This window comes from Adiantum capillus-veneris, chromosome 24 (assembly GCF_014529385.1).
Source record: "Adiantum capillus-veneris isolate H3 chromosome 24, ASM1452938v2, whole genome shotgun sequence".
Taxonomy (NCBI): Eukaryota; Viridiplantae; Streptophyta; class Polypodiopsida; order Polypodiales; family Pteridaceae; genus Adiantum; species Adiantum capillus-veneris.
The window spans coordinates 25,043,022-25,051,851 of record NC_140954.1 but is presented as its reverse complement, the minus strand read 5'-3'; the positions used below and the strand labels follow the sequence as shown (position 1 = coordinate 25,051,851).

At 42.4% G+C, this 8,830-nt stretch overlaps 1 pseudogene; it reads left to right on the top strand.

The window, feature by feature from the left end:
- Nucleotides 1-1,007: 1,007 nt before the first annotated feature.
- LOC147426107 (G-type lectin S-receptor-like serine/threonine-protein kinase LECRK3) lies at nt 1,008-4,688 on the top strand (annotated as a pseudogene).
- The last annotated feature ends 4,142 nt before the right edge of the window (nt 4,689-8,830 follow it).

Here is an 8,830-nt window from a genome sequence, read left to right as displayed (position 1 = left end):
TACACATATATAAACAAATAAATAAACTAAAGATTTTTTTATATTTCACCCTTCATTTCACCGTCCCACATGGCTTGACCTTTTTTGCATTCTATAGCTTAATTCTAGTCAATGTTTGGGAAAGTCTCTTTTATTAAGCGGTCGTCCGTCGTGTTTTTTCCTCAGTAAGAAGCAAACCAAAAATACTAGTATAAATTTTGAAATTTACAAGATTTTTGAATTATTGTTTCACATATTTCAACTATTTTCTCCCACCTTTATATAGGTTTGCAATCGACTAGTCTCGATTTTCAACTGGCTCAAGGCTAAGCTGAGGCAATCCTTTTTCGAACACTGAAATTTCCAATTAAGCTCAACCTAATGATTTTATCACTTTTTTATTGTTCTAGAAAGCCACCGTGACCCTTTCACTTGGTTTTTCTCATGGAATAGTGATAGCAAATTTGAAGCTTATCACAATTAAATAGACCAATTGCACTAATCTTTGAATATATGGAGCAACTCTGTTCACAGGAAACAAGGAGAAAGTCACAATGGCCTACATAAGAGGACTATAAATAGTGTGTATGACCAAGTCTTTGATGTTTGATCTCTTTGAAGTTTGAAGACATAGTTGATAGGAAAAGAAACTAGTACGACGAAGGCGGCCTCTCTCTCTCTCTCTCTCTCTCTCTCTCTCTCTCTCTCTCTCTCTATCGCGTGCAAAGGGGCTTGTTTTTTGTTTTGGACTTTAGCCTTCAGGTCGCAGATTGCGACACGTGTAAAAGGCTCCACCTTCCGCCATATTATGTTAGTAAAATGGAGCAACTCTGTTCACAGGAAACAAGGAAAAAGTCACAATGGCCTACATAAGAGGACTATAAATAGTGTGTATGACCAAGTCTTTGATGTTTGATCTCTTTGAAGTTTGAAGACATAGATGATAGGAAAAGAAACTAGTACGACCAGCCGCCTTCGACGGCCTCTCTCTCTCCTCACGTGCAAGGGGCTTGTTTTTGTTTTGGGCTTTAGCCTTCACGTCGCAGATTGCGACACGTGTAAAGGGCTCCCCCTTCCGCCATATTATGTTAACAGATGCCAACGAATCTTTAGTGTTAATTTTGTAAGAAGCTTGACGAGCAGTCAGCAAAGAATTGATAAATTTTTCTGGAAGTCCTCGGAAGGTACCAATGATTTTACCTTCTTTTTGCATTCTTGTAAAGAATTTGTTGTTGGCATTACCAACGTAGCCTCCCTACGAACGAGGCTTCACGGCAAGCTTGCAATCATGTGTCAAATTTTGGCACGCATAGCTACCATATTCATATGGGCGATTGCTGCCTCTCACTATTGGGTCCTCTGCTTTGCGCCTCTATGCAGCAGGGAATGCTTCTTTCATTGCTAGGCAGGAGTCGTCTTTCTGGTCTTCCGAAGCGGGAAACTACACATTTGGGTTCAAGACAATCGATGAGGAAAATTACCTTCTCTCTGTTTGGCACTCTGCCGATCCAAACAGAACGGCTCTCTGGTGGGCAGGAATTGCTGATAACCCCCTCGTTAGATCCGGTTCTACCCTTAACTTCACCATTAATGGCTCACTAGAGCTCCGCAGTCCGCAGCATACCTTGCTCTGGAGTAGCGACAGTACCTCCGCCTCTTATGCCCAACTTCAAGATACAGGTAACCTCGCCCTCCTTGAGGAGAATGGTGCCTCCGTCTCCTGGCAAAGCTTCGACTATCCCCACGACTCCCTCATGCTCTCCGATTTGCAGGACACCTTTGTTGCCAACAAGTCCTTCTTCCTCCAGTCAAGAAGCAATCAATCATCTTTTGGTCCTGGTAGCTTCCACATCGCAACCGACGCAAACCTCAATCTGTATTTCCATGCATTGGATTCATTAAAAAATGACTTCATCTACTTGTATGCCAACATCAATATCAGTGGTGGTCTTCAAATTGCTCGCGACAACCTCATTCTCTTTAAAAGTAGCACATCAAGTAATGAACTTCAGAGGCTGACATCGGATTATGATGGAAACTTAAGAGTATATAAGTGGGAGTCCAATGTAAGCTCATGGAAGGATGTGTGGCAGATGCTGGATAATAAGTGCATGCTAGGCAGCCCATGTGGGCCTTTGGTATTTGCAAGGAGGCAAGCGACAGCGTGAATGGATTGAGCTGCAGTTGCCCACCTGGTTATCAAGCACGGGTTGAAGGGGATCTATCACAAGGGTGCAAAAGCCTTATCAGCTTCAACGCTTCATGTGGAACAAAATCAACAAATTACAGCACAACTATGGTCGAAGTGTCCGACAGTGACTACAACTACAATGACCTCACACATGAAACCAATGTGGGATTGAATGACTGTAAATTGCTATGCTTGAAAGATTGTGCATGCATGGCGGCATCGTACAGATCTGATGGAGTGTGCTACATAAAAGGCAATAGTCAAGTTGGGTATCTTTTAAATGGGTTTGCTTCAGACATCAACAGTCTAATAATCAAAGTGGTGTAACCTGCCTCTGGAGACACAGGGAAGCTTGCATGGCTCATAGGCATTGGGGTTGGGGTACCAGTTGCGATATTGCTGGTTGTAGCTTTGATCTGCTGTGCTTGGTTTCGACACTGTGGAAGAGGGTTATGTATGTCATGGAGGAGGAGCCATAGTTTTGATGATGAGCTGGTAGTGGCAACACACAACTTCAATGAAAAGCTCGGCGAAGGTGGCTTTGGGGTAGTGTACAAAGGATGGGTAAAAGCAAGAGGAAACAGTAGCTTAGAGAAAAGTGAGCAACCACTGGTCGGCACCATTGACATGAGTAACAGGCAACTTGCAGTGGCGGTGAAATTGCTTAAAGGCGGTGTAGACGAAGAACCAGGGGTTGGTGGTGGCGTAGGAAGGGGCAGTGCTGAGATTCAGTTTAGAGCTGAGGTGAAAACCTTGGGAAACATCCATCACATCAATTTGGTAAGTTTATTGGGGTACTGCTCGAGGAAGAAACGCAGGAGGGTCCAAAGGCTTCTTGTCTATGAGTACACGGAAAAGGGCTCACTCGACAAGTTTCTTTCTAGCTCTGAACATGAGCTGCTTCCATGGGCTACCCGATACTCTATTGCATTAGGTGCGGCACGAGGGATAGCCTATCTTCACCTTGAGTGCAACCCACCCATCATGCACTGTGACATCAAGCCCCACAACATTCTCCTTGACAAACAAGTCACAGCCAAGGTGGCGGACTTTGGCTTTGCCAGGCGCTTCCATTTGGACAGCCACATTACAATGTCAGGCATCCGTGGCATGCGTGGCTACCTGGCCCCCGAATGGCTGACTAGCCAGGAACTTACCTCTAAGGTGGATGTCTTCAGCTTTGGGATGCTCCTTTTAGAGCAAGTGCGGGGTTTCAAGAGCGTAGATGACATCAAGACACCTTTGATGGAGTGGGCGATTGGATGCATTGAAGAGGGAGTTGTTGTCGTTCGGCAGTCGGCCGGGAATAATGATGCTGCAAAGGCAAATGAGGCCTTGTCTGCTGAAGAGGTGAATGACACTGGTATTGATTCTCAAGAGGCAGCTCAGAAGCTTAAGTAGCTCAAGGTAGGGATGTGGTGCATCCAACATAAGCCTTTGATGCGACCCGCCATGTCTCGTGTTGTCCAGCTGATGGATGGAACAATTCCACTGGAGGATCCTCCTGTCCCTCACTCTACGGTTAATTTTATACTCCCACCCTCATTACTATCAGATAGTGACTTTGCAAGCTTAACAACAACAGCAAGTACTAATAATGACTATTCTTACTCGGTGGTTTCTGCTAGGTAGGCCCTTAAGGGATGGTCATGGAAACATAATTTAGGTTTGTATCATCAGTTTGTGGGGGACGACAATTGCACATGTAAAGGCTTCGAGTGTAGATTGAATTATGTGCCATTTTCTTATTCACTTCATTGATGGCCTGCAATAGTTGCCCCTTCAGAGTATATTAAGCATGAGAAAACCACCACTTGTTATTGGCTCATTGTGGGTGACCATGATTGCTTGGCATGTTTTGCACTTCGCTTTGAACGCCAAGTTTTATGGTACTAGGAAGTGAGCTATGTTCCATTCAAGGCTGGCATTGATGTGTGAAGTTGTGCACCCGTCGACCCAAGATGTGCTCTTACTTCATCTTCTGCATATTAATCCAATGTATGGGGGCTTTTTTGCATATTTTCAAGTAAAAAGTATATGCATCGTAACAACTATTTCCCTTGGTTGACAAGAGTGAGGGATCCCATTGAGATGTCTTCATGTGGAATGCCTCATGCTCCACCAGTGGTATATGCCCCTCGCCCTTGGGGTGAGGGATCCCATTGAGATGTCTTCATGTGGAATGCCTCATGCTCCAATGCCTAACCAGTAAGCTATTTGTCGTGAGTTGAAAGGGAATGCATAAATGAAACATCTAAAGAATATGTTGGATTTTGACGTTTCTCTTGATCACAAAGCAATCACATTTGGATCACATTCAGATCACATCCTATGCCTAGCTCACATTCAGATCACATCCTATGCCTAGCTCCAGTTGGGCCCCTGGTCTCATGTGGAATAACAAATGAATAGAAAAGCATGGGCAGATTATACACCACATGTACAAGAATATGTAGGGTCATCATGGAGTACTTTGCGCCCTTCTAATTGCCATGCTTTTAAAGTACAAAAACACCAATTTAATTAATATTTGAAAGAGGTGCAATAAGAAATGGCCACTTAAGCATAACAATGAGATTCAACTAATTGCACTTTTGTGATTGAACTCACTGCACTTGTGTGTTGATTTTAGGCAAGCCCACTCCGATTGGAAATATTGGCAAAATATCTAACCAAAAGGTAAGGAAAGCACAACCGGGGGTTGCATTTTTAGATGTCCTCCTTGGGTAGAGCCATGGCACATGTGCATGCACCCTAGTTAACAGTGTAGCAAAAGTAAAGCACATGTGTGGTATACATATTAGATTGTAGCTACATAAATTGAAAGGATTTATTGTAATGAATAACAATGAAATTTTGATGAGGGGGACGCTTCCCACACATTGTGTCCTCTTTGCAAGTCATCCTAATTTGTAGATCTTTACTCATAAAATTGTTGTCAATGCTTTTATACTTTCTCCTTCACCAATCCACATTTTTTACTCCAAAAATTGAATTATTAGCCAAGAGGGAAGGCCACAACTTAAATCAACTCTTCTCTTCAATGCAAGAATGACATGTATATATAGACACATATTTGTTTAACCACGTTGTCCTATATGCATGTGTATGGCTGTAAATTTGCCTAACACTAGCAATCAAATGCATCGAGTTCTTAGTTTAACAATGGTGTTGAGCAAGAAAAAATAGCTATAAGTGGCCCAATTGCACAGTTGTACACTTTCCAAGGCGTGACAAAGCCCCGCAAGGCTCAAGAAGTTTAGCTTCTTCGGTCTTAAAGAAACATCTTCATTATGGTACTAGTGTGGAGGTGCCGCCTAGAGGTGGCGGCAAATCTCTCTCTCTCTCTCTCTCTCTCTACAAAGTTGTTTGGGTGCATAATAAAGATGAAAGTGAGTGATTGGACTGAAGAGAATTACAAGCGTGCAAAAGGACAAGCGGGTTTTTGTCGATGCCATAGCACCATTGATCATCTTGTCACTCTTCGTGTTCTCATGTAGGAAAGTCAGTTGAAAGGAAAGCGATTGTATTATTGTTTTGTGGACTTTAAAAAAGCCTTTGATATGATTCCACGTAACAATTTGTGGAGAAGGATGGAAGAAATCCAAGTGCCAACTGAGTTTATGCTTGCGGTTTCTCGAATCTATGAGAAGATGATGTGTCAATTGCGCATGGGAAGAGGAATTTCAGAATTTTTTGTAAGCACTATTGGGGTTAAACAAGGATGTCCGTTGTCACCAAGTCTCTTTGGCCTATGCATCGATCAATTGGAACAAATGGTACTTGACTTTATGCAAGAAGAGGACATTGAAGAGGTCACTATTTGCAATGCGGTAATCATGATTTTGTTGTATGCGGATGATGTAGTGCTTCTAGCATACACTTTAGAAGATGCACAAAAGCTTATGGTTGTCCTTGAGAGAACTTTTGCTTGCATAGTGGGCTGATTGTGAATGAATCCAAAACAAAGGTTATACTTGTGAAAACCAACCATAAAGAGAAGCCATGCATTGTGTACAAGAATGAGACACTCGAAGTTGTTGAGAGCTTTAAGTACCTTGGCCTTGAGGTTCCGTTTAATCATAAGTGGCATGAATGTGTTGTGCGTCGTTTGGAAGTGGGAAAGAGAGAATATTATGCATTTGAGAACATGTGTAATGCGAAAAACATCAAATGTTAGGTTCTCAAGAAGTACCTTTTTGATGCATTGGTGACACCGGTTCTTCTTTAAGGAGTTGAAGTGTGAAGCGAGAGCATCTCAAAGTCTACTTGGAAAGAGTTTGAGAATGTCCAAAAGCGTTTTCTTACAAACTTTCTCCAAGTTCAGACACAAACACCATATATGCTCCTACTTCTTGAGTCGGGATCTCTTCCAATTGAGGTTATGGTCATGGAAAGGGTTGTGGACTATATGATAATGATGCGTCAAAACCTCTCACGTCGACTCCCTACAATTGCATGGGCAAAAAAGTTCAAAAGACACATAAAAGCAAGATCTTGAGCACGGGATGGATGCAAGACATAAAGAAGTGGTTTGGGACATGGGATGCATTACACTTGCTACATGATGCTTCAATTGACTCCCAAGTGAATGCAGCTTTTCTACAATGCCAATGTATTACAGCTTGGGAGAAATCTGGGGGGTCACGCTTCATACATTACACCATCCATATTGCCCCCAACTACAAATCATGTTTTTCGCTAAAGGAGGAAACTGTACTCACACTTACATGCTTGAGCCTACCCCTTGGTCGGCGATATGCACTATCGCAGCCATTCGGCTTAGCTCCCATTCCCGTCGATGCGAGACAGGGCATTGGAATTTGGGGCAATGGAGAAGAGTCAAATCGAATGTTCACATTATGCTCACTGCAAGTTCGAGAGTCTGAGTACCACACACTACTAGAGTGCTTAGCTTTTGTTCACATCCGAACTTACTTCTCTCACATTTTCAGCCATGACTTAGACCTACACACTTTCCTCTCCTAGCCACAGTGTGGGCTCGCGCCATTGCAACTCTCATCACCACAATTTTGGAGCATTGAGAGTCACTCGTCAACCATACACATACTACATCACATGTAACTTTGGTTCTATAGGTCATATTTGACCTCCGAGGACAATAATAAAATCTATCTATCTCTCTCATCACTGAGTTATAGAGAGCACCACGTGGCAAGGAGGGAATCCCTTCCTCCATTATTGATAGTATAGATTTGACACATCTCCATCATGGGAGATTCATGCGATCCATGGGGTGTGAAAGTAGTTGAGAGTTCTACAAATTGACAAATTGTCCAAGCTTCACCCCAAGCGTACCCTTAGGAAACTCCTTCAAATCTATCAAGATTGGATGTGGGCCTTGTAATCATCTCAATTGGGCAAAGATTTGAGGATCTCTTGGAGACTAGCATTGCCTATCTAAAAACTTTTGAGACTAGCCAACCAATTTGGCCAGTTATTCTCACAAATTGGTCATTTTCTAACATGTTATAATGACAAATCTTGAGTTCTTCTACATATAATTGTTCGCAACATGGTTTCATTCAAGTGGAAGGCTTCTCTCTCTCGCCTTCATGAAAATTTAGATACAAAGGGAGGGAGGTCCATATTCAATAAATAAAATCACTTTAGGATGTGAGCTCTGTGTGTGTGTGTGTGTGTGTGTGTGTGTGTGTGTGTGTGTGTGTGTGTGTGAGAGAGAGAGAGAGAGAGAGAGAGAGAGAGAGAGAGAGAGAGAGAGAGAGAGAGAGAGAGAGAGAGAGAGAGAGAAAATAATGCAATCCATATATGAAGTATATTCAAAAGTGAGACACCCAAATGATTTGGCAAGTAACATGCATGTTACTGTTGCACATGCTCACACGGGAAACCCTCCAGGGCCTCGTTGTCACTTTTGCTCAAATGCATTAATGGACATATGATTATCATCTCTAAGAGGTGGTCCACTATCTTTTTTTTTGTGTGTTTTGAGAGAATAATTGAATTGCTAAAAGAGAGGGAGAATACAAAGATCCCTATGGGAGGATAGTGGTTATCTAGCAAAGCTGCCAAGTAGGCGAGAGTTCCTTCTATAAATAAAGAACCTGCCAAGTAGGAGGGTTAATATGTCCAACAAAACTGCCAAGTAGGAGGGAGTTCCTACTGTAAAGGATGAACCCAATACATATGAATTCTAGGCAATTTGGAAGGCTCATAGAAGACCAATGTAATCTTTCCCCATTTTCGCCAACAAATGGACTTTTGTATCTCTTTGACCTTCAACTGGGCAACATCCCTTATATGAGATTGGTTTTCCCTTATAACATACATGAAGTTGAGACTTATTTGGATAGAGTTAGTGTGAGTTCTAACAAAACATGCTTTGTTTCTCTCAATCTAGGCATTCCATAAGTAAGTACTTCTGAGAAAGGTCCAAAGGGAATGTCTATGTGTTTGCATTCACCTAGAAAAAGTGCCCTTCAAGAAAGCTCAGACAACCCATTTCCACAAGTTTTTTACAATTCCCTTATGAAATGGTGTGGACAATTGATAAACATATGAAACATACCACTTGTGAGATACCATATTTCCTAGCTCTTTCTCTTGTCCAAACACCTTGATGGAGGATTAGCCGGAAGAGATAGCTTGTTTAATGAACAAGGAGTAAGCCCACAAACA